This window comes from Phyllostomus discolor, chromosome 12, assembly GCF_004126475.2.
Source record: "Phyllostomus discolor isolate MPI-MPIP mPhyDis1 chromosome 12, mPhyDis1.pri.v3, whole genome shotgun sequence".
NCBI lineage: Eukaryota > Metazoa > Chordata > Mammalia > Chiroptera > Phyllostomidae > Phyllostomus > Phyllostomus discolor.
Window position 1 is genome coordinate 24316351 of NC_040914.2, and position 22091 is coordinate 24338441.

Sequence of the window (22091 nt, forward strand, 5' to 3'; positions counted from 1 at the left end):
TCTTGGACTCCAGGTTCACCCTGCAGGAAAATTCTTAATTACAAGGTCAATATAGTTAATACATATGACAGTGCAGAGTTTCACATCTCACCCACATATGAGTGAAGTCATGGTCCTTGTGCTGTGGGGTCTGACTTACCCCACGTAGCATGGCATGCTCACGATGCCTCTGTGTTGCTGCACTGACAGGATTTCATCTCTGTGGCCGAGTGACACTCCATCGCACAGGTTGCCACACCTTCATCTCAGCATGTGTGGGACACTTAAGTGGTTTCTATGTCTTTGCCTTTATTTTCTCTAAGATGTTTATTCATGGTTGTTAATGTTCCATTTTGTAGGGCTGATATGTAATATTTACATGATCATTCGTTGAAAGCATTCTTTCACTTCTGTTTTGGTTTTAAATTCACATATTGATTCTTGAGAAGTCTGTTGCTTTGATTCCAAAGAAATCAAAGGGATTTGTAGGGATAGTACTTATCTGTGATTGCAGAATCAGGGGACTCCCAGAGGGTCCCAGAAGCTGCTGGGGGTCCATGTCAGGTCCCCAGGCTGACTGGGGCCACTAGTGAGTGTCCTTTCAGCAGCTCCTGTAGCTTCTGGGGTCCTTGCAGGCCCCCTCCCTGGAGTGTGGGATCAGGGTCCTCCCTGGGCTAGTGGAAGGTCAGAGCAGCATACACAGTGAGCTCATCTGGGGGCTCCTCTGATGCAGAGGACGGGGGAGTACTTGTCCCCCACTTGGGTGTCAAGAGGTTCAGCTGGGCGTAGGTTAAGTCCTAGGAGTCTTCAGATGCAGCAGCCTGGAGCAGGGGGACAGTGAGAGGGATGAGAGGGGTGGTTGGGGTTGGGGAAGCCTGGGGTCTGGGGAGGACAGGACCCACCTGACTGTCCATCTGTCTGTCCTCTTCTGCTTGTCTGACCTTCCTGTCCAGCAATTCTTCTGACAGGGGGGAAGGAGAAGGGACCATTCCCTGAATCTGCCTTGATGTCGAGAGGGTCACCTGGGCATAGGTCACTCCCTGGGAGTCATCATGGGGCTTGTTCTGCTGCAGAGAGACAGTGAGACAGAACCTGTATGACCTTGACCCCACAGATGAAATTATCCAGTCACGTGTCCACATGGTGTCAGAGTGACGAGTTAAACTTCAGATCAGATGAAGTCACTCTCCTGATGGAGTCTGCAGGGACTTCCTGAGCCTTGGGACTCCCGGTGCTTCTACGGATCTGACTCTTAACCTAACGCTCTGTCTCTTGCTCATTCAGCTCCAGCCACTGGGCCCATCTGGCTGAAGAAGCAGGTCCTGCCTCAACCTTTGCATCTGCTGTTTTCTCTGTTCTCCCCTCTCACCACACACTCCACCCCATGTTCTTGCCTTATTCTCCTTCACAGCACCTGGCTCTCCAGGATGCCATCTGTGTGTTTGCAGGTGTCTCCCTCACCCACAGGTGAGCTCAAGGAGGTTAGGCACAGGCTGCTCAAGGCTGCACTGTGGCACCAATATGGAGCCGGTAATCAGTGACCTCCCATCACAGCTGCTGGGCAAATGAGTGATAGGACCCTGGGACCTGCAGGTGGTTCACTCCTTCATGCCTCCTCCTGAGACCTGGGGCTGCACAAGGTCAGATAGAGGGCAAGTGGCCAGCAGAGAGGATCACCCAGGAGGGGTCATGAGGACACAGGGAAAGCTGGGGAGTGAGTCACAGCAGAATGACCTGGTGCCCTTAAGGAGAGGTCAGTGTGGATGCTGCTGAGATACAGATGAGGTGGACAGGGAATGACCATTGGAGTAACTGGGCGAAACGAAGGTTCTTTGTGTCTTGGATAGGAGCAGGGGTCTCACCTGTGGGTCCAGCACCACCCTCTGCCTGGGCTGTGGATCTTTCACAGCAGCATCTGCTGGGGCAGAACAGGGAGTGTCTCCTGAGATCTCAGGGCTGCAGACCTGCCAACTCCCAGATGGGTCAATAACCTAGGGGTAGGTGAGGGGCCAGATCACCCAGTGTAGATTTCAGTCTCTCTCACCCCTGACGCCCACAGTCTCCCAGGCTTTCCCCTCCCCCATTGCTTCCTGAAATCCTTGTGCCTCCTCCCCAGGGCAGCTGTCCCTTCCTCTCACAGTGGGGCTCTTCCTGGGAGTCCAAAGCTGGGTTAGACCTGGGGGAGGAGACAGGAGATTTAGGGGCAGAGCAGGTCCTGTGCAGGTCGGGGTCTGGGGCCTTTGGGGCAGAAATTACCTGGTGTGCAGGCCTCTGTCCTTGGGCTCTGGGTCTGTGGCCCCTGCAGGAGGTCAGATATCAGCCTTTCTCTGGGCTGGTCAAGAGGGAGAGTCACAGCCCAAGGAATGTAGGGTTCCCTCCCCATGTGATTGCAGGGTAAAGGTGGAAACTTTAACACACTTGTGCATACATTTCATATTTCAGGAGATTGAAAACTATGAAAAATTACCTTATTTTATACACATGTACTGACATTAAGTGCAATCTTTCCAGAATTTCTGATGTGAGATTCTGGAGAAATCTGTTTCTCAGATGACCTTCCCATCTATTTGTTTTTCCTGCAGCAGGTGCTCTGAGCCCTTCTCTCCTGTGGCTCAGGTCACCCCATTCCCTACTCACCCGAGGTCCCATCTTTGCTCTGATGCTGATGTCGGAGGAAGAAGAGGAGAAAGAGGGAGAGGAGGAGGAGGAGGGTCACTGACACCCCAATCAGTACGTTCAGAGACCGTTGGAGACCTTGTGCTGGAGTGACATCATGAATGAGCCAATGGTGCCATTTAATGAGCACCTACAGTGTGCAAAAGGCAAATGCTGGGGCTGTCATTCATCTGCTCTAACCTCGCAGCCCTTGTGCACCCAGGATGGCTGACTGCCTACCCAGTTCACTGTGGCTCAGAGAGGTTAGCCACATTCCCCAGGTCACCCAGCCTAGCTAGGGTAGGGCTGGGAGTAGACCCCAGGATGTGGGTTCCCATTGCTGTCCTCATGCTGCCCCCAGGTGGACACCAGCACTAGGCTCTGGGCTCCTCATCTGCAGGGGTCTGTCCTGTCTCATTTGGAGCTGAGGGTCCTTCTTATTACCTGCCCCCAGCACAGCAGGGACACAGGTGGGCAGGCATGGGGTGAACCCTGATGCGTGCTTGGGATGGTGGGGCTGGGCTGGGGCTCTGCCTTCCTGAGCTCTGTGAGGCCCCCTATGTCACCTAGTGTCACTGCAGGCCTGTGAGCAGGAGGGGACCCAGGATGGACAGACATGATCCTGACACTCAGAGAAGACAAGGGAATACCTGTCCCCACATCAGGAGCAACAGAACCAGAACCTGAAGCAGGTCTTACTCCAGCCCTTGTTCCCTGCCCTGAGGTGAGCCTGGGAGCTGAGGGAGTCGGGATGTCTCAAGCCTTTGTCCTGCATGTCTCTTTCTGTACAGTGTCACTGTCACTGCTACAGAGAGGACAGTCTCCATAACATCATGTCCTGGGGTGCTTCCCTGTCAGACCCCCCTCCCTGGAGTTCAGAGCCACAACTGAAAGAACAAAAAAAAAGCTCTGGGCCACGATTCTCCCCTTTTACACTTGGAGACACTGATGCACAAAGAGGGGAAGGGCGTGTCCAATTCAGAGCCTCCAGAGGAGCCTGAGCTTGCACAGGATTCAGCCCCTGCCCCCCTGGACATACCCACTACCTCCCCACAGAGACCCTCACTTACCACTCTGTGGTCCTGACTCCATGGTAGGCGGGGGAGACCCTCAGAGACTTCTGGAAATTCAGGTTGGGGGTGAGGGGTGGGGGCTGCCTTTTCCCCTCTTCAGCCTGGCTGCTCCTGTCCTGGGTGGGACCACAGCATGTTCCTCTGCCAAGACCCTTCCCACCCATCATCTGCCTGCCACACAGCCCTGGAGGGCCCGTCATCCCCCCTGCATCACTGCCAGGCTTGCAGACCCCCAGGGAGACAAGGTTCCAGAACAGGTTGTCTTGTTCTCTCTGGGAGCAAGGCATCTGCTAGTCCCCATGCTTGTCCTGGTGTCTCTGGGTGAGGCCATGGGTGCTGCAGCGGGTGGGAGATCAGGATGGGTGCCCCTGGCTTTTCCTCTTTGCTCAGCCCAAGGCCTCTTTAGCCTCCCTTGTCCCAAGAAACAGTCTGGGCCCCAGGGATGCAGAGGATGATGAGGCAGGGGTGGGGTGACGCTGGCTCTTCCATCCCCCTGGCAGGTAAGAGTCTCCTCATCCTGGCACTTGTTCAGTCACTCCCTCACTCCATATCTGACCTAAAGGTCCTGTGGGGACCGGGTCTGACCTGACCATGAGGATGCAGTGGAGGAGCTGGGGATCCTCACCTGAGGCCAGGAGCTCCAGGGGGTCACTGGGCTGTGATGGCTGGAAGGGGGAGGAGCTGTGTGAGCTGTAGCACCTGTAGGTCCCATTGTGGCCCCAGGTCACAGGGCTGATGGTGAAGTTGGCCTGAGATGGGGCAGCCGTGTCCTGCAGATGAAGCTGCTGGGGAGGATCCAGGGACCCCTCCCTATGTAGGTGGAAGGTGTCATCCCTGACCTCAGATCCACACTGCAGGGTCATGTTCGCTCCTCAGGGGACTGAGGGCCCTGGCTGTGCCAAGAGGGAGGGTTTCTCATATATTCCTGGGGAGAGGAGGGCTGTGATGTGCAGAGTCACTGCTACCCCCATGCACTTGACTGTGAGCTGATAGGCCATGTCCTTCTGCAGGAACCCTCACTCCCTCTGTCAGCTCCTCTCAGTCCCTCCAAGTTGGTGCCTTTCATCTTTATGCCCCTCACTCCCTTGCCCTAGACCTCAGCCCCTCTCAGCCTCTGCTCCAGGACCCTCACCTGGATCTCATCAGCACAGTGGTGACCCCGGGCCAGAACCCAAAGGAAGACAGTCAGGATAGGGGGCAGGGCAAGGCTCCTCACCTGCAATCAGGATGTCCGGGATGGCACTGGTGGCTGACCACACATAGAAGAGGTTGTGTCTACTGTAGCACCTGTACTGGCCCCTGTGGGAGAGGTTCACAGGACCCAGGGGGAAGTTGGGGCTGTACTGCCCTTGGAGACTCTGGGGCGGTGAGGTCCCCTCATCCTTGGTGAGAGTGAATGTGTCAAAACCAGGCTTTAAGTGACACTGGAGAGTCAGGCTGTCTCCAGGCAGCACCAGGGGGCCTGGCTGGGCTGACAGGGAGAGCTCCCTATACACACCTGGGGAGAAGGTCATTGTCACCCACTGGGCACACACATACTGTCATGGGGGCTCCAGGGAGAGCTGTCATTTGTGTCTCCCTAAGTCTCCTCCCTGTGGTTCTGTCCCCAACAAGCCCATGTCACAAACCCCAGTGACCTCAAGCCTTTTAATCACAAGGTTTAGATCGGTTATTTGGGCACAAGAAAGAACTGAAGCCAAGTGTGGGCAACCTCACCTGTGACGTCCAGGTGCAGAGCAGCACTGGGTTGTGACCACACATTGGGGTTGGAGCTGGAGGAACCATAGCATCTGTAGGTCCCCCCATGGGAGGAGCTCACAGGGCCCACAGGGAAGACAGCCTGCCAGCTCCCATCATAGGATCTCTGCTCCGATTTCCTTTGTTGGGGTGGCTCAGCCCCTCCCTCCTTCAGCAGGTGGAAAAGGCCCGACGTGTCCTTTGAGATCCAGAAGAGGGACACTCTCCTTCCTGAGGCCACCACTGGGCCTGGGTGGGCTGAAAGGGAGGGTGCACTATACTCTCCTGAGGGAGAAGGAAAGATCTGTGTTAAATGTGGGAGAATCACCCCACTTTTCCTAAGTGTGGGCTGTGAGGGGCGAGGTCTCCCTGCAGCCACACTTTGATCTTCCTTGCCTGTGAGTAGGGGACTCAGTTCCACCCTCTCACCTGTCATCACCAGCAACAGGGGGTCACTCTACTCGGACCAGTGTCTGGAGCTGAAATATGCACAGCGGTATCTCCCTACACTGTTGGGGCTCATGGATTTAATGGGGAACTCGGTCTTATTTCTGGAGGTCTGTGGGATACTTGTGTCCAAGTGCTCAGAGCCCCTCTCTTTGTATAGAATGTAGTCATTTGCCTACAGAGACTCCTGACACCAGATGGTCACAGGGCTCCCCTTGCTGACTACTCGGCCTGGGTCAGCCGAGATGTAGGGTTTGGGGAGAACTCCTGGAAGGGAATAAGGCCTGCAGTGTCAGTGGGTGTCCCTGTCCCCCCAGCTCTCTCTCCAAAGCCCATCCCACACTGGTCACCACCAGCCCAGACCCACTGTGTGTCCCCCAGCTGCCCAGGGGCATCACTGGGCTGAAGCAGGAGCTCTGGGGGAGGACTCACCTGCCTGGATATGGTCCCTCAGGCTCCAACACAGCCCTTGGAGGGATTCCCTGTGAGTTATCCTCAACCCACACACAGAAGCTCCAGGCCTGTTCTGGGCCTCTGAGCACTGGGGTCACACATGGGGCCGAGTCACTTCTTCTTCCACCAAGAGGTCTGTCTCCACTGAGACCCCTCAAGCCCAGGGCCCTTCAGGGAATTGGACCTGGGAGGGAAGGGCACCCCATCCCTCTCTTTTTGCCAAAACTCACCAAGACCAAGAAGAGTCATGAAGGTCAGGGTCATAATGCTGTCTCCCAGCGTTCCCAGTGGTGCAGATGACGTACAATGTCCACAGCTCAGCAGGACAGACAGACCCACGGGGTGTAGGTTTGTGTGACAAGTCTCAGTTTCCTACTCAGTGGCAATCTGCCCTCCCTGGAAGGTAGTGGATGAGACAGCAGGTTCTGGGACTTTTCAGTAGACCTCTGAGTCTCAGCAGACCCTACATGCACTGCCTCCATGTCATGTGACACTCAAGTCCAGAGGGTAACCCTTCAACATGTGGGCAGAGGATGCTGGGTAGGATGCAGGAGCAGCCCAATTTCTGTTGCAGTTCTGATTCTGCCCTTTCTAGAACTCACGTAACCATGGGCATTCATTTCCTTTCCTGAGACAACATAAATGCAAAGTTTCTTTCAGCCTTTCTCGATTCCGGCATCTGGCTGATGTTGACTGAGCAGGTGCCTGTCCAGCAAAGGACAAGCTCAGGGGGGTGAGAGGACATCACCATGGACCAGAAAGAGGGTGATTATTCTAAGAGCTGTGAGTCACCACCAAGGTATGTGGTGCCCTGGTCACATGGGGCCTCTGCTCTGTACAGGGACTATTGGGTTTGATCTTTAAAGTTACAGAAAAGAATTCAGTAAAAAATGTGTGAGCAGATTGGTGTGTTCAGAAGATACCACTGTGTGGGAATAGACTGCAGTGAGATTTGTGGATAATAAATAGTGATAAAACTCCAATACCATAGAATACCCATTGATGAGTTAGTCAGCATTGTAAGTGGTTTGTGAGGATTTGTTATGAAATCTTAAGCAATCCCTAACACAAAAGTGTGTGTAGAGTTGAGTGAGAAGTGCTGGAAGTCTTCTTGTGTTTCTTGGTCTAGGAGGTGTGCAGTGGAGTCTGCAAGAGCACACCGGCTCAGAGAGTGCCTATGACAAGCCCAGTGTGGCCATGGCCCAGGTGTGTGAGTCTGGGGAGGGGAGGTGGGCACTGGGAATGGTCTGGTTTGTAGGAAAGACTTGGCTCTGCTGGGGATGGAGAGTTTAGCTCAGCCTGATCTCCAACAACATGGGCCATTAGGTGGGGCTCCTTGGGTGTGCTGGAGTGAGGTGGAGACCTGTGGAAAGACTTTGTGTAGGGAGGACCTGTGATAGGTAAGTTCAGGTCCATGGGACTGAACCCCTCAACTGGGAGTGAGGGTCCACAGGAAGCCAGAGCAGAGGATGATGGGTTTGCATCCACTCGATGTCTTGGGTCTTCACCTGACTGTGACTGTGGAGGGGAACTGGGTCACAGAAACAGGCTCTCAGGGTCATAGCTGTGGGTGTGTTCATTGGGTGGGGGGAAGAGAGAGAAGAGCTGAGGGCATATCAGCTCTCTGCCTGGGTGGCCTGGGCAGCCAATGGGGCTGTCTCCAGACTGACCACCCACTGAAGGGCAAGAGGCATGGGGAGAGGATTACAACATGGTCACCTGTCCCACAGAGAGAGCCACCTGCTCTCCTGGCCATGTGTGTGGTTTGGTTTCTGCCTCACACCTCCCATCTCAGACTTCCTCATCTCTTTGAGCAGGAGACCTTCTCTCCATCCGTCTCATCCAGGCCCCTGAGCATGTCTGCCTCCTCACTGCCCTGCTCTGTGAGGGGTAACCCTGCATCTGACACTGGTCACTTTGTGTCCATAAGCTGAGCAAAAGCACCAGTTGCAGAGTACTCAAAGGTTTTAATCTAAGACAAGGGGAAATATTTTTGACCTTTGTTTCTTAGCCAATCACTTCCTTTCTCCCTTTCCCCTCATTGCAGACAAGGGTGAGGGCTCACCCCTCCTGGTTGTGAGGATCAGCAAAGCCTGAGACATGAACAGGTTCCCTCTGTGTGATTTCTGGGTCCTGATTAAGACACAGGTTTGAGAGAGTGTGGGAGGAAGGGCTACTTGGAAGCCACATACAAATCCCCTAAGCCCTCAGGGGGCATCAGAAGCTATAAGGCATCCTTGGTTGATTGGCAGGTGAGCCCAGACTGAGAGGAGACAGGAAGGACGCTGCTCATCCTGGATCCTGGACTCACTACACTCAGGAGTGAGGGTGGGAATCCCACCAGGGGCTGAGCCTGAGCCCTGGGAGCCTCTGACCTGGTGGGAGTCCTGTCTCTCATGAAACTGCCTGGGGATGTGGGGACACTTGTAAGGCAAAAAGGATCCACAGGGGGCCATGGCTATTGACTTGCATTTGTTATTAATGAGGTAAAATCACATAACATAGATTGGAGCCTCTTAAAATGTAGAATTCATTGGAATGTAGTAAATACACAGTGTCTCAATCACAACTTTTATGTTGTTTTAATAAGGAATTTGTGTAACCACATCCCCAAATTACTAGAAGCTGTCAGTCTCCCATCTCTCCTGGTCAGCCCCTGACAAGCCCACCTGACTCCTGTCTCTGTGGGTTTCCTCCTCCTGGACACTTCATACAAATGCAGTCACAGAAAACGTGATCTTTTCTCTCTGGCTTGTCACCATCTGCAGAATGTTGATACCCACCAGGTAGCAAGTGTCAATATATTTGTTTTATGGCATAAAAAAAGAACTCCAGCCTTGGCTGATGTAGCACAGTGGATTGAGCACAGGCCTGTGAATCAAGGGGTTGCCTGTTCAATTCCCAGTCTAGGGCACATGCCTGGGTTGCAGGCCGGGTCCCCAGTGGGTGGTATGTGATTTGCAAACACACATTGATATTTCTCTCCCTCTCTTGCTCCTTCATTTCCCCTCTCTCTAAAAATAAATAAATATAATATTAAAAAAAAGAACTCCAGGGTTATGACGACACAAGATTTTGTTTATACAAGTGAGATCCAGCATGAAGGGGTGTGTAGATGTGAACCCAAACCAACCATGTGGGGCAGCCCCTCAGGTCACAGTAGTGAGAATAGAGGGACAGTCAAGGGGAGTCAGTGAGAATGAGGAGGGACAGCCCCACAGTGGGAGGGAGGAGATGTCTCCTCAGGAACATGGCTCATGCTTACTGTCCTCAAATCTCATCTGCCTTGTCTGTCTCCCGGACAAATCCACAGACAGTTTCCCCAGCTGTGGTCAGACTGTCCTTCACCACCTCCTGGGTCATCAGATGGGCTCCACGGTTCTCCCCTCTCTGAATGGTGCCCTGTCCCCTCTGTGTCCAAGTCCTGGCTGCAGAGTGGGCCCTCCTCTCAATGTTCAGAGGCTGAAACAGCAGGACCTGAGGTGTTCCGACTTGTTCTGTGATGGGCTGATGCTGTTGGCTGCCCCTGAGGATCATGACATGAGGGAGTGAGTGAGGACCTGGGGAGACACGAGCCTCCCTCCTGGGGTCTGTGCTCCCCGATGCCCCACTTCTCAGACTGTAACTTTCACACGGTCATGTCATGATCCTGGACTCAACTCTGCCAGGTCCCTGTCTCCTCCTTGGATCATCTCGGCCTCTTGTTATCTCTCAACCTGCACAGATTCACTTTCTTTTTAAAAATATATTTTATTGATTATGCTATTACACTTGTTTCATTTTTTCGTCCCTTTGTTCCCCTCCACCTTGTAGGCCCCTCCCATCAGCATTCCCCACCTTCGTTCATGTCCAGGTGTCATAGATATAAGTTTTTTGGCTTCTCCATTTCCCATCCTATTCTTAACCTCCCCCTGTCTACTTTGTACCCAACATTTATGCTTCTTATTCTCTGCACCTTTTCCCCCAATTCCTCCCTCCTTCTCCCTGCCTACAAGCCTCCACGTGATCTCTGTTTCTGTGAATCTGTTCCTATTCTAGGTTGTTTTTTTAGTCTGTTTTTGGTTTTGTTCTTTTAGGTTCAGTTGTTCATAGTTGCGAGTTTGTTGTCATTTTACTGTTCATATTTTTGATCATCTTCTTTTTCTTCGATGAAGTCCCTTTAACATTTCATAGAACAAGGGCTTGGTGATGATGAACTCCTTTAACTTGACCTTATCTGGGAAGCACTTTATCTGCCCTCCCATTCTAAATGATACCTTTGCTGGATAGAGTAATCTTGGATGTAGGTCCTTCCCTTTCATGGCCACAAATACTCCTTTGCAGCCCCTTCTTGCCAGCAGGATTTCTTTTCAAAAATCAGCTAATAGTCTTATGGAAACTCTTTTGTAGGTAACTGCCTCCTTTTCTCTTGCTGCTTTTAAGATTCTCTACTTATCTTTAATTTTTGGGTGATGTAATTATGATGTGCCCTGGAGTGTGCTTTCTTGGGTCCAACTTCTTTGGGACTCTCTGAGCTTCTTGGACTTTCTGGAAGCCATTTTTTTTTGCCATATTAGGGAAGTTCTCCTTCAATATTTTTTCAACTAAGTTTTCAATTTATTGCTCTTCCTCTTCTCCTTCTGGCACTCTGATTATTTGGATGTTGAATTGTTTCAAGTTTTCTTAGAAGTCCCTAAGCCTGTCCTCATTTTTTGAAATCTTATTTCACCATTCTGTCCTGGTTGAATGTTTATTTCTCACTTCTGCTCCAAATCATTGATTTGAATCCTGGTTTCCTTCCCATCACTCTTGGCTCCCTGTACATTTTCTTTTATTTCACTTTGCATAGCCTTCAGTTCTTCCTCTAGTTTGTGACCACACTCACCTGTTTCTGTGAGCATCTTGATTACCAGTGTTTTGAACTCTGAATCTGAATAGGTTGTTTATCTCTTCATCACTTAGTTGTATTTTTCTGGAGCTTTGATCTGTTCTTTCATTTGGGCCATATTTTTTTTGTCTCATTGTGCTGTTATGTAGTAAGGGACAGAGCCTTAGGTATTTGCCTGGACACGGCAATCCATATTGTTACGTTGTGGTGCTGTATGTGGGAGAGGGGTCCAAGAGGGAACAATGCTGCTTGCTCAGCTCTCAGTGGGCTTTCAGTCACTTCCTCTGCTACCCACAAGCAAATTGGGCCGTTCTGGTGTTGATTCCCAGGTGGGTGGTTTGGTGTATTTCTAGCACCCTATGGGTCTCTCCAATAAACTCTCCTGTGAGGCTGAGAGTTTCTCCTGCTCCCTCTGCCCCCACAGGTTTTTTCAGTTAGAGGTTTTGAGTCTTTATTTCCCTACACCGGAACCCTGGATTGTGCTGTCTGTCTTGTTCCCCAGTTGTTCCTCCTGGTTTATCTGCATGCAATTGTGGGACTGCTCACTCTGCCAGCAGCCACCTCACTTGGTCTTCCAGCCACTGCCTTGCTGCATGTCCTCTCCACTCCATCTTCCCATCTCCGCCCCTTCTAGTGGTCTGTATGGATGTTTCTTCTTCAACTCCTTGGTTGTCAGACTTCCACAAGGTTTGATTTTCTGGCAGTTCTTGTTATTTTTTGTTTTTAAATTATGTTGTCCTTCTTTTGGTTGTTCAAGGAGGCAAAGTGTATCCACCTACATCTCCATCTTGGCCAGAAGTCTGCACAGATTCACTTTGGACCAGAGTTTACTGTGCCCCAGAACTCAGGATTCATAATAAATGGGCACGGTATGGAAATGATTAAGTGAGGTGTTCTGGGTTCTGTCGGAGAGGCAGATCCCAAAAGCTCATTCCCCTACAGCTGAGAGATGCACTAAATAAAAAACTGATGAACCAGGTTCCACAAATTAGGGGTTGATGTGAGGGGCTCCTGAATATCCTCTTCTATGGAGCCCCTTAAATTCCCCCATGTATTACTGTTTCAAACTGAAGGGACAGAGACCTCAGCTGAGTGAGCTCAGAATGGACAGGGTTTGTGTCCTCTCCCCTGAGACCAGGAGCTCCAGGGTTCCCTACAGCTTGGGGAGGTATGGTGTGAGTTGTAGCACCTGTAGGTCCCTCCATGAGCTAAGGTTAAGGGACTCATTAAGAGTTGGGGGAGGTGGGAATGGGCTCACCCCTTCATGGAAAGAAGGGAAGTGGCCCTCAGGCTCTGTGACTGACACAGCAGGGCCATGTTCCCTCCTCAGACCACTGTGGGGCCTGGCTGGACTGAGAGGGATGGTCTGTGAGGGATCCATGACAGAGAAAGGAGGTTCAGGCTGGGCTGGGCTCTGCCTTCCTGAGCTCTGTGAGACCTCTTATGTCACCACAGGCCTGTGAGGAGGAGGGAACCAGGGATGAACATACATGAACCTGATACTCAGAGAGGAAAAAGGAACCCCCCCTCCCCGCCCCACCCAGCCTAACAGCAGAAGCAGCAGAGGCAGGACCTGGACCAGGCCTGACTCCAGCCCTTGCTCCCTCCTCTGAGCTGAGCACCTGAGCTGAGGGACAGAGCCTGAAACCCCAGACATTGTCTGCTTATCCCTCCCTGTGCACTGTCACTGTCACTGCTACAGAGAAGACAGTCTCCAAAACATCACGTTCTAGGGGACTTCCCTGTGAGGTACCCCCTTCAAGGATATCAGAGCCACAACTGAAAGAATTAAAAAAAAAGAAGAAGCAGCTCTGAGCAACAATTCTTTCCTTTTATACTTGGAGACACTGAGGCACATAAGAGACGGGTGTGTCCAAGTCAGAGCCTTCAGAGGTGCCTGAGCTTGCACAGGACTCAGCCCCTATCCCCATGGACACACCCACCACCTCCCCACAGTGACTCTCACTTATTGCTCTGTTGGCCTGACTCTGTGACTGGGGCTTCTCGATCCTCAGAGACTTCTGGAAATCCAGGATGGGGGTGAGTGGTGGGTGCTGCCTTCTCCCCACTGTATTTGACTGTGCTTCCGGCAGTCTGGACCCAGCATGTCCTTCTACCATACCCACCCCTCTGTCACCTGACAGCCCCAGAGCGCTGGGGGCCCTGTGGTTCCAGCATCTCTGCTTGACTCCCAGTCCCTGGGAAACAAGCCCATCCCTGAGTGTCTGGGGGACATGAGACCCCCAGATGGATGCTCAGAACTTTCTGGGGCTGTTCTGTGCTCCCTCTGAGCAGAGTTCTCAGGGACTCAGCAGCTGTGGGGATGGTCCTGTGGGTAGAGGGCAGGGGCCTCCAGAGGGTCCTGGGAATGAAGGCAGAAGTGGGTGGGGGTCTGGGACTAACCCTGGAGTCAGCAGATAACCCAGGATCTTCTGCTACATCTCCTCTTTGGCCCCCTACACATGTCAGGTTGCCCACCTGTCATCTTTGGAACCCACATGAAGGGGAGGGGTGGGCAGGACTGGAAGGGTCTCTGCTGGCAGATCTCTGTTGGGCAACCACCACTCAGAGCCCCTCACTCTCATCCAACTCCAGACATCTCCTGGGGACAGGACCCTGAGCTGACTGTGCGCTCAGAGAGGATGGGGTCATGGCCCCTCACCTGAAATGGGAAGCTCCAGGGTGTCTCTGGGCCCTGACCACACCTGGGGAGGGGTGTTCCTGTAACAGCCATAGCACCTGAATGTCCGCCCATGGCTGGGGGTCACAGGGCACACAGTGAACTGGGCCAGGATCTGTCCACTGGGGTGAGGCTGTGAGTTAGGGTCCAGGAGACCCTGTCTTCTCCTTCCTTAGTCAGAATGAACCTGTCAAATTCCTCCCATGTGCCACACTGGAGGGTCACAGTTCCTCCTGAGGTTACCACAGGGCTGTGGAGGGCTGAGAGCCTGGGTGTGCTGTAGGCTCCTAGGAGAGAAGGAGGCAGTGTGTTAAATGGGGCTTACACATTCTTCACATTCCCCAGGTCTGGGCTGTGAAAGGGAGACACTGTGAGAGTGTCCCCCTTCCTGAGGGCAGACCCTGAGGCTGGGACTCCTGGTTGTCCCCTTACCTGTCATCACCAGGTCTAGGATGTCACTGTGGTCCAAGCAGTCAGAGGGGCAACAAAATATTTCTCTGCATTGATGTTTTCCATGAAGAACTTGGCCTGGTTCCTGGGAACCAGAGGTTTTTGTCTGTCCAAGGGTGTATCCATTCACTCCGGGTCCCTGAACACCAGATCATCACAGGATTCCCTAAGGGGATCACAGAGCCTGGCTCAGGCCAGGTAGTGGGTTTGGGGAGGGTCCCTGGAAGGAATCAGAGGCTGCATTCCCCACTCCCTCATTCCCCCAGCTCAGCCCACATCCCTCCTCTTTTATCACCTAATCCCTGGACCTCTGTGCCACCTCCTGAGCCCCAGAGGTGAAGTAGGAGGAGGGACAGGGAAATTGGGGAGGATTCACCATTCTGCTCACAGGTTTTCTGGCCCAGAGTCAGCCCTGGAAGAGAGTCCCTGTCAGATTTTCATCCAGATGTCTCAGCTGATTCCCTTCTATTAGGGCCTCATCTGCTCCAGCTGCCTGAGCCCTGAGGTTCCCCATAAGCCAGCCTGTGAAGCTGCCACATCCTTTCCTGCTGTCCCATCCCCATGTCCACAACTGACCATGAAAGAGAAGAGCAGGGAGGATGCACATCTGCTCTGAGTGCTCCCGCTCTGCAGGTAAATGAGACCCTAGGTGTTTCTCTGTCCTCTAGGCTCCAATCCTGAGCCTGGAGGACTGAGATGCACAGGATGTGGTGAGTCAGGGGCTGCTGCCACCCTTCCAGGTTCCCACAACTGTGGACCCACAGCAAAGGGTCAGCTGCACCTTGGACCTGGCTCTGGGTTTTTCCATGATGAGGGCTCAGGAGGACATGAGGCACTCAGGAAGCTCTCAGTCCAGATCTGGGGTCTCTTCTCACTGCCAGGACCCTCTGCCTGGTCTGTGCTCCTGTCAGAGAGGGCGGGACCCAGGCTATGGTCCTCCATCTACCCTCCACAGACTGATGCTAAATAGAACTTGCTACTCATTGTCTCAGCCTCCCACAAAGAGGATATACTTCTTTACTGATCACCTTGTAAAGCCAAGTGTGTCAGAGCTAGAAATACATCCATGATCCAAGAGACTGATTTTCTGCATTTTGAGAACTCTTATTAGCAGAAAATAAGCATCGTAAGTCTAAAGTGGAAATGCCTTTACTTACAAAGGAGAAATGAGAAAAAATATGAGAACTCCTGGGACCATGAGTGGTCTGTGGCTGAGGGAACAGCTGTTTTTTTTCATCTTCATTGAGGGATATGTTTATTGATTTTGTAGAGAGACGATGGGAGAGACAGTTAGAGAGGCATTGATGAGAGAGAGAAACATTGATCAGTTGCCTCCCCTACATGTCTGGACTGGGACTGAACTCACAATCTTTTGGTGTACGGGATGAGACTCCAAGCAATTAAGCCACTGGGCCAGGGCTGAGGGAAGAGCTGTTGAATGAGGTGGAACCCTAGAAGGTGGGAGTGAGAATACTCTGGAGAGGAAAGAATATTATAAAGAAATTCAGAAACAGAGACTGTCTGATAGCAGTAAGGGAAGGTGAGGTGGTGGATGGTCATGGGAATGCTCTATGCCACACAAGGATGTTGGATTAAGTGTGTAAGGGCAGAGGAATATACAGGAATGAACTGTTACAGTCACACTGGGTTATGAATCTCATAGGTGCTGTGTGTTACAGAGGAGCTAGAGCAGTGTAATCTGTGTGTGTAATGTATAATGTGAACAGTACTTGAACTCCAATCCTGTGTATCCAACAATATTAGATGAAAGGCTTCCATGGATTCACCACACAATCCATGCATATTTTTAGCTGTCAAAACACATGCACAGAAGAGAAATAAGAGAAGAAATCTCAGTGTTGCTTCTAATCCTGTACTTTTAGCTAGAAACTTGGGAAGGAATATGCTAATTCTACAGAACTCTAAGCAAGCAGAGATGGAGGAGAACAAATGGTCCATAGGAGGTTGGGTGAGTGTGTCTCTCAGTGCAAGTATATATGTGTGGGAGTGTATGTGTGTGTGTGTGTGTGTGTGTGTGTGTGTGTGTATGACTGTGTGTTCACAGAGTAACTTTACCTGTGTGTTTGAGGGAAGCAGCAGTGGGAGCTGAGGATGGAGGGTCACAGGTGGATGATCATGAACAGCTGTGAGTTCAGAAGAGTCTAAATTTGCCCTACAACAGTGAGGACCATGGATGGATTTGAGCAGAAATGGACAGATTCTGAAAAGGAGGTGGAGAGACTGATAAGGATGGTAAACTGCAGAAGAGAGTGAGGACTTAGAGCTCAGAATCCAGGCAGGTGGTGGATGTGGCCACTGCCGTGGGGATATGAAGCATGACCTTTACTCTTTGCCTCGTTGACTGCAGACCCCAAGGAGCCCTCATGACAGAGAGCCAGGAGAAGGGGCATGGACAAGCCTTGGGTCTTGCAAACACTCTGCTCCCATAGGAGAGCTCAGTGTTCCCTCCAGGCCCTGGAACACAGGGGCTGAATCTCACACTGTCTCCACCTAACTCTGTCTCTGTGAGACGTGGTCTCTTTCTCTCTTCCTCTTCTTGGGGTGAATCCTTTGGGTTATTTCTGCCTCCTCAGAGTAGCTTTGATGCTGGCTGTCACTTTTTTATTGAAATTGTTGAGACTGAGGATTTGGAAAACAATGGACATTTGTGAGAGTTCTGTTAGAGGAAGAACAACACCCTCAACACTTTAAATGTCAGTTGCTTCAATACCACATCCTGAATGGCTGAAGGACCCTTGGGCAGCCTGCTTCCTCTGCTGTTCTCACTTTTCTCACTCATAGCTCACTGATACCAGCACCACCACCACAAGTGTGATCAGAATTCACGCTGCCTGAGATATGGGGCAAAGGAAACTAGGAATTCAGATTTAGATACATTGGAGGTTTGAGAAACTGAAAAGCAGAGATACCTCATCCAATAGAGCCAAGGGAAGGATCAGAACAGACCACAGTGTGGGGTCACGTAATCAGGACAGAGACCCTTGCAGTGCAGTTGGCAGCTCCTGGTCTTTCTGTCACTGGTGCTGGACCAGCTGGGGGAGTCTGTGGAACAAGGTGAACTTCATTCCACAAATGAAATTCACTCCATACACAAAATTGATGCCAGATTCACGATGGACTGAAGAGTAAACCAATTCACTTTTTCTTTAACAAAATATGTAAGAGATGTCTTTGTTTTTTCTTTGTGAGAAGCTTGTTTAAAAATATTTTAATTATTTTTATCCTATTACAGTCATCCCAATTTTCTCCCTTGGCCCTCCTCTGCCCATGCCAGGCCCCCACTCCCACAGTCAATTCCCACACTGTTGTCCATGTCCACGGGCCATTCATACATGTTCTTTGACTAGTCCCTTCCTCTTTTCCCCACTATTATTCCTCTCCTCCCCGCTCTGTTCACTGTCAGTCTGTTCCATGATTCCATGCCTGTGGTTATACTTTGTTCATGAGTTTATTTTGCTCATTAGATTCCTCTTATAGGTGAGATCATATGACCTTTGTCTTTCACCAACTGGCTTATTTCACCCAATTAGCATACTATTCTCCAGTTCCATCCATGCTGTTGTGAAAGGTAGGCGCTCCTTCTTTCTTTCTGCTGTGTAGTATTCCATTGTGTAAATGTACCACAATTTTCTGATTCACTCATTTGCTGATGTGCACATGGGTTGTTTTCAGCATTTGGCTCTTGTAAATAGTGCTGCTATGAACATAGGGGTGAATAATTTCTTTTGAGTTGGTGAATAGGGATTCTTAGGTCTATTCCCATAGGAAGAGAGGATGGGATGAGCAGAGGAAGGCAAAGGAAAAATTGGGACAACTGTAATAAAACAACAATAAAACATTGAAACACACAGACACACAGACACACGCGCACACACACAGAAACAGAAAAGAAACACAGTTAGGTGGGCTGTAGATGCGGGGGAGGAGCTGTCCACTACCCAGTGCTGAAACCTCCACCACCTCTTGGGATTCACATTTAAAATAGGACAGAATCAGGGGAGACGTAGGTGGTCCATGGTTTTGAGGAAAGCCTCTTAGATACACGTGCACACTGCTTTTCAAGGCTGGACTCGGTCTTGGTCAGCACACCCTCTGGACAGTAGATGAGCTGTCCTCGCTTGGGGATTCTGTGATGACTTTTGTGGATTTACTTTGCAGTATCAGGTTTGTGCTGTTCTTACATTAGGAAAAAGCGCCAAGTCTCAGTGGACAATGCTATAGCAGAGCTTTTGATGATTTGTTTTTCAGTTGTTAAGGCGAAGCTCAAGATCAAAATGACAGGATGTGGTGGGCAGCGTCCCCACACCACCGTATGTACTGTGCAAGGTGCCAGTCACACAGGAAGAGGACCAGCTCTGCTTACCCTAAAAATAGCAGGTGCTGAGGGACTGACCTGAGCCACATCACTCAGCACCTCTCGTGTCTAAGCTGTGATATTTGTCTTTCCTCAACTCTATAGTCACAGATAGATTTTAACATAGTTTGCTGCCATTTGAAAGTGATAACAACATCTTAGCTCACAGTATTCAATATTTCTGGGCCAAGCTGATGTAGGAAATGGTTAGGGATATCAACTTATTCATAGAAGAAATATGAAGTCTCTCTCTTCTAATATCTATTAGGTTTTATAAAACATATGCATATTTTATTCTCTTGCCAAAGATAAAGCAAACAGCTTGATTCTGCATTTCTAGAAGAGAAGAAAACCTATGAAGTCTGTTTTTTGTTGTTTTATTGAAATCATGTTTTTACCTATGAGTCAAAGCCCATTTTCTTCTATGAGAGAGAGAGGAGGACAGAAAAGGAAAGAGAGAGAATTTTTTAGTTTGGTAAGTTTGCCACAATAAAATACAGCTAAGTGGGTCGCTTAGGTCAGAAGAAATTAGTTTTATTAGATTCCAGATATCACATGAATTGATTGACAGATGAATATTATATATACTATAAATATAAAATATTAGTAAATATAAATATATTTCACATATAAATAAACTTATATAATTATATATAAATATGTAGTAATATAACAGATATAATTAAATTATATATAATTATATAATGAAAATATAAATATAATATAAACATATTATACATATGATATAAATATAACATCATATAACTGTACAACATAAAATATGAATATATAAATATATAATGTGTACAATGCCATGACATGTAAACAATTATAATATAATATAAATGTATAACATATAACATAATGTTTATTATATTACACACTATTATATAATAAACATAATTAATATATGATTATATTGTGCACTATATATCATATGTTATATACCATACACTATACTATACATGATATTATATAATACATAGTATTTATATATTATAAACATCATATATATATATTTTAAATTTTATTTTAATCATTGTTCAATTACAGTTTTCTTCTTTTTACTCCCAATCCAGCACCCCTCCCACGCCTCCCCACTTCCCTCCCATTACCACCCTCCCCTTAGTTTATGACCATGTGTCCTTTAAGTTTGTTCCTGTGAACCCTTCCCACTGTCCCCTGAAATTCCCTCTACTCTCTCCTGTGGGCACTGTCAGCCTGCCCTCTATTTCAGTGTCTTTGGTTATATTCTGCTTGTTTCTTTGTTTTGATATTTAGGTTCCTGTTAAAGGTGAGATCATATGGTATTTGTCTTTCACTGCCTGGCTTGTTTCGCTTAGCATAATGTTTTCCAGCTCCATCCACGCTGTTGCAAAGGGTAGGAGATCCTTCTTTCTTTCTGCTGCATAGAATTCCATTGTGTAAATGTACCATAGTTTTTTGATCCATTCATTCACTGATGGGCATCTTGGTTGCTTCCAGCATCTAGCTATTGTAAATTGTGCTGCTATGAACATTGGGATGCATAGGTTCTTTTGAATTGGTGTTTTAGTATTCTTAGGATAGAGTCTCAGCAGTGGAATTGCTGGGTCAAAAGGCAGATCCATTTTTAGTTTTCTGAGGAAGTTCCAAACTGCTTTCCATAGTGGTTGTACCAGTCTGCAGTCCCACCAACAGTGCACTAGAGATCCCTTTTCTCCACAACCTCCCCAACACTTGTTGTTTGTTGCTTTGTTTATGATGGCCATTCTGTCTGGTGTGAAGTGGTATCTCATTGTGGTTTTAATTTGCATCTCTCTGATAGCTAGCGATATTGAACAGCATTTCATGTGTCTTTGTATTTTCTGTATGTCCTCCTTGGAGAAGTGTCTGTTCAAGTCCTTTGCCCACTTTTTAATTGGATTCCTTGTCTTCTTAGAGTGCAGTCTTGTAAGTTCTTTATATATTTTGGAGATTAAACCCTTGTCTGAGGTGTCATTGGCAAATATGTTTTCCCATACAGTTGGTTCTCTTTCAATTTTGATACTGTTTTCTTTAGCTGTGCAGAAGCTTTTAATTTTGATGAGGTCCCATTTGTTTATTCTTTCCTTTATGTCCCTTGCTCTAGGGGACATGTCAGTAAAAACGTTTCTGCGTGAAATATCTGAGATTTTCCTACCTACATTCTCCTCTAGGATTTTAATAGTGTAACATTTTATATTTAAGTCTTTTATCCACCTTGAATTTATTTTTGTATATGGTGTAAGTTGGTGCTCAAGTTTCATTTTTTTTGCACGTGGCTGTCCAGTTCTCCCAACACCATTTGTTGAAGAGACTATTTTTATTCCAGTTAATGTTGCTGCCTCCTTTGTCAAATATTAATTGACCATAGAGACTTGTGGTTATTTCTGGGCTCTCTGTTGTGTTCCATTGGTCTATGTGCCTGTTTTTATGCCAGTACCAGGCTGTTTTGATTACAGTGGCCTTGTAGTATAGTTTAGTGTTGGGTATTGTGATTCCTCCTACTTTACTCTTCTTTCTCAAAATTGCAGCAGCTATTCGGGGTCGTTTATAATTCCATATAAATTTTTGAAGTGTTTGTTGTATGTCTGTGAAATATGCCATTGATACTTTAATGGGAATGACATTGAATGTGTAAATTGCTTTGGGTAGTATGGACATTTTGATGATATTAATTCTTCCAATCCATGAATATGGTATACGTTTCCATTTGTTTGTGTCTTCCTTGATTTCTTTCCTGAGTGTCATATAGTTTTCTGAATACAGGTCTTTTACCTCTTTGGTTAGGTTTATTCCTAGATATTTTATTTTTCTTTTTGCTATTCCAAATGGAATTTTTCCTTGATCTCTGCTTCTGCTGTTTCTTTGTTGGTGTACAGAAATGCCTTTGATTTCTGGATATTGACTTTGTATCCCGCTGTTTTGCCAAATTCATTTATTAGGTCAAGCAGTTTTTTGGTAGAGTCTATAGGATTTTCTATGTATACTATCATGTCATCTGAAAACAGTGACAGTTTTGTTTCCTCCTTTCCGATTTGGATGCCTTTTATTTCTTTTTCTTGTCTGGTTGCTGTGGCTAAAACTTCCAGTACTATATTGAATAGAAGTGGTGAAAGTGGACAGCCTTGTCTTGTTCCTGATCTTAGTGGAAAAGATTTTAATTTTTGGCCATTGAGTATGATGTTGGCTGAAGGTGTCTCATATATGACCTTTATTATGTTGAGGAATGCTCACTCTATTTCCCCCTTTGCTGAGTGTTTTTATCATGAATGGGTGCTGTATCTTATCAAATGCTTTTTCTGCATCAATTGATATAATCATGTGGTTTTTGTCTTTGCTTTTGTTTATGTGATGTATTACATTTACTGACTT

At 48.5% G+C, this 22091-nt stretch overlaps 1 pseudogene; it reads right to left on the reverse strand.

Moving 5' to 3' along the window:
• LOC114510665 overlaps window positions 1-22091 on the reverse strand; it is a 63623-nt pseudogene that overhangs the window by 22754 nt on the left and 18778 nt on the right.